The sequence below is a fragment of the Tasmannia lanceolata genome, unplaced genomic scaffold, assembly GCF_043159265.1.
Source record: "Tasmannia lanceolata isolate RefF3 unplaced genomic scaffold, GAP_Taslan_0.1 ptg000637l, whole genome shotgun sequence".
NCBI classification, from domain to species: domain Eukaryota; kingdom Viridiplantae; phylum Streptophyta; class Magnoliopsida; order Canellales; family Winteraceae; genus Tasmannia; species Tasmannia lanceolata.
Genome location: NW_027519309.1, coordinates 25001 through 27500, shown reverse-complemented (window position 1 = coordinate 27500; position 2500 = coordinate 25001). Strand labels below are relative to the sequence as shown.

The 2500-nt window shown below is 41.6% G+C and overlaps 1 non-coding gene across 1 annotated transcript; it reads right to left on the bottom strand.

Moving 5' to 3' along the window:
• Window positions 1-141: 141 nt before the first annotated feature.
• On the bottom strand, window positions 142-215 carry TRNAM-CAU (transfer RNA methionine (anticodon CAU)). Its single transcript has one exon. It is a non-coding gene; the product is annotated as a tRNA-Met (tRNA).
• Between the last annotated feature and the right edge of the window lie 2285 nt (window positions 216-2500).

Sequence of the window (2500 nt, the reverse complement as noted above, 5' to 3'; positions counted from 1 at the left end):
AGGAGAAGATGCGGGTTCGATTCCCGCTATCCGCCCATGGTAAAGTCATGTAATATGATAAATAATTCGATATAGTTGACCACGATAGTGTAGTGGTTCTATATTCCCTCTTCTTTTCCTCCCATCCCAAAACAAAAGATGTTGCGGAGACAGGATTTGAACCCGTGACCTCAAGGTTATGAGCCTCGCGAGCTACCAAACTGCTCTACCCCGCGCTGAAGAACTGGGAACTAATAGACGAACAGGGATTAGGGATTGGATGTGCCCCTCTACCATGTTCTATACAAATAGAATAACCCATTTATACAGAATGGTAAAGGGGACCCCTCTATGATCTATGATCATAGAGATCGATAGAAATATGAAGAAGGGATATTTTGATCCTTACCAACTTGATCTTGTTGCCCCCGGCAACAAACATGCATGAAACCTTTCGCGAAGTATGTGCCCGGATAGTCCAAAGTCTCGATAGTTACCTCTAGATCTTCCGGTTGAAAAACAACGTCGATGAAGACGTATAGGTGCACTATTACGTGGTGGGGATTGCAATTTTCCATGAATTTCCCATTTGTCACTCAACGATGAAACTTTGCTTATTTCTTTTTTTGAGGATCGACGAATCAAATGATATTTCTGTTCCAATTTCTGCCTCTTACTCTCCCTCTGAATCAAACTTTTCCTTGCCATAATGGTTCAGTTCCTATTATTATCAATGATATGGGTCGGATCCTAGATGTAGAAATATAAGAAATATAAGAAGGGGGATCCTCCCCCTTCTCAATCGAATCAAATTTGTTAGAATTAACCAAATTTGCCTGATGTAGAGGCAATCAAGAAAGCTGCATAAGTGAATATATAACCTACAGAAAAGTGGGCTAATCCAACTAATCTTGCTTGTACAATGGAAAGAGCCACGGGCTTATCCCTCCATCGAATCAAATTAGCCAAAGGTGTGCGTTCATGAGCCCATGCTAAAGTTTCAATCAATTCCTGCCAATATCCACGCCAGGAAATTAAGAACATAAATCCAGTAGCCCAAACAAGATGCCCAAATAAAAACATCCATGCCCACACTGATAAACTATTCATACCAAAAGGGTTATATCCATTGATAAGTTGTGAAGAGTTTAACCATAGATAATCTCTTAACCATCCATCAAATAAGTGGAGGATTCATTAAATTGTGAAACGTTACCCTGCCATAGTGTGATGTGCTTCCAATGCCAATAAAAAGTAACCCATCCTATGGTATTTAACATCCAGAAAACTGCCAAATAAAATGCGTCCCAAGCCGAAATATCACAAGTACCCCCACGTCCCGGACCGTCGCAAGGAAAACTATAACCGAAATCCTTTTTATCTGGCATTAACTTGGAACCACGTGCGTCTAAAGCACCTTTTACTAAGATCAGTGTGGTTGTATGCAAACCTAGAGCAATAGCATGATGAACCAAGAAGTCTCCAGGACCTATTGTTAAGAATAGTGAATTACTATTCTCATTAACGGCATTTAACCAGCCGGGTAACCATATGCTTCGACCAGCATTGAATGCTGGGCCATTCGTTGAAGATAAGAGTACATCGAACCCATATGAAGTCTTACCATGAGCGGATTGTATCCATTGGGCAAATATGGGTTCGATCAAGATTTGTTTCTCTGGAGTACCAAAAGCAAGCATGACGTCGTTATGAACATAGAGTCCTAAGGTATGGAACCCCAGAAACAGGCTGACCCAACTTAAATGAGATTTGATAGCTTCTTTATGGTCTAACATTCTTGCCAATACATTATCCTCATTCTGTTCCGGATTGTAATCTCGAATGAAGAATATAGCTCCATGGGCAAAGGCTCCTGTCATGATGAACCCTGCAATGTATTGGTGATGAGTATATAACGCAGCTTGAGTAGTAAAGTCTTGTGCTATGAACGCATAAGCAGGTAAAGAGTACATGTGTTGAGCTACCAAGGAAGTAATAACCCCTAAAGAGGCTAGAGCAAGACCTAATTGAAAATGAATCGAATTATTGATTGTGTCATAAAGACCCTTATGCCCACGGCCCAATCGACCCCCGGGAGGAGTATGCGCCTCTAAAAGATCTTTCATACTGTGTCCAATCCCGAAGTTAGTTCTATACATATGACCAGCAACTAGAAAAAGAAATGCAATAGCTAAATGATGATGAGCAATATCGGTCAACCACAAACTTTGCGTTTGTGGATGGAATCCCCCGAGAAGGGTTAGAATGGCAGTTCCTGCCCCTTGGGGGGTACCAAATAAATGACTACTGGAATCGGGGTTTTGGGCATAAAGATTCCACTGACCTGTAAAAAGTGGGCTCAACCCTTGGGGATACGGTAATACATCTAAGAAATTATTCCATCTGACGTACTCCCCCCTTGATCCGGGAATAGCGACATGAACTAAATGTCCTGTCCAAGCCAGGGAACTTACTCCGAAGAGTCCTGACAAATGATGATTGAGACGAGATTCAGCATTTT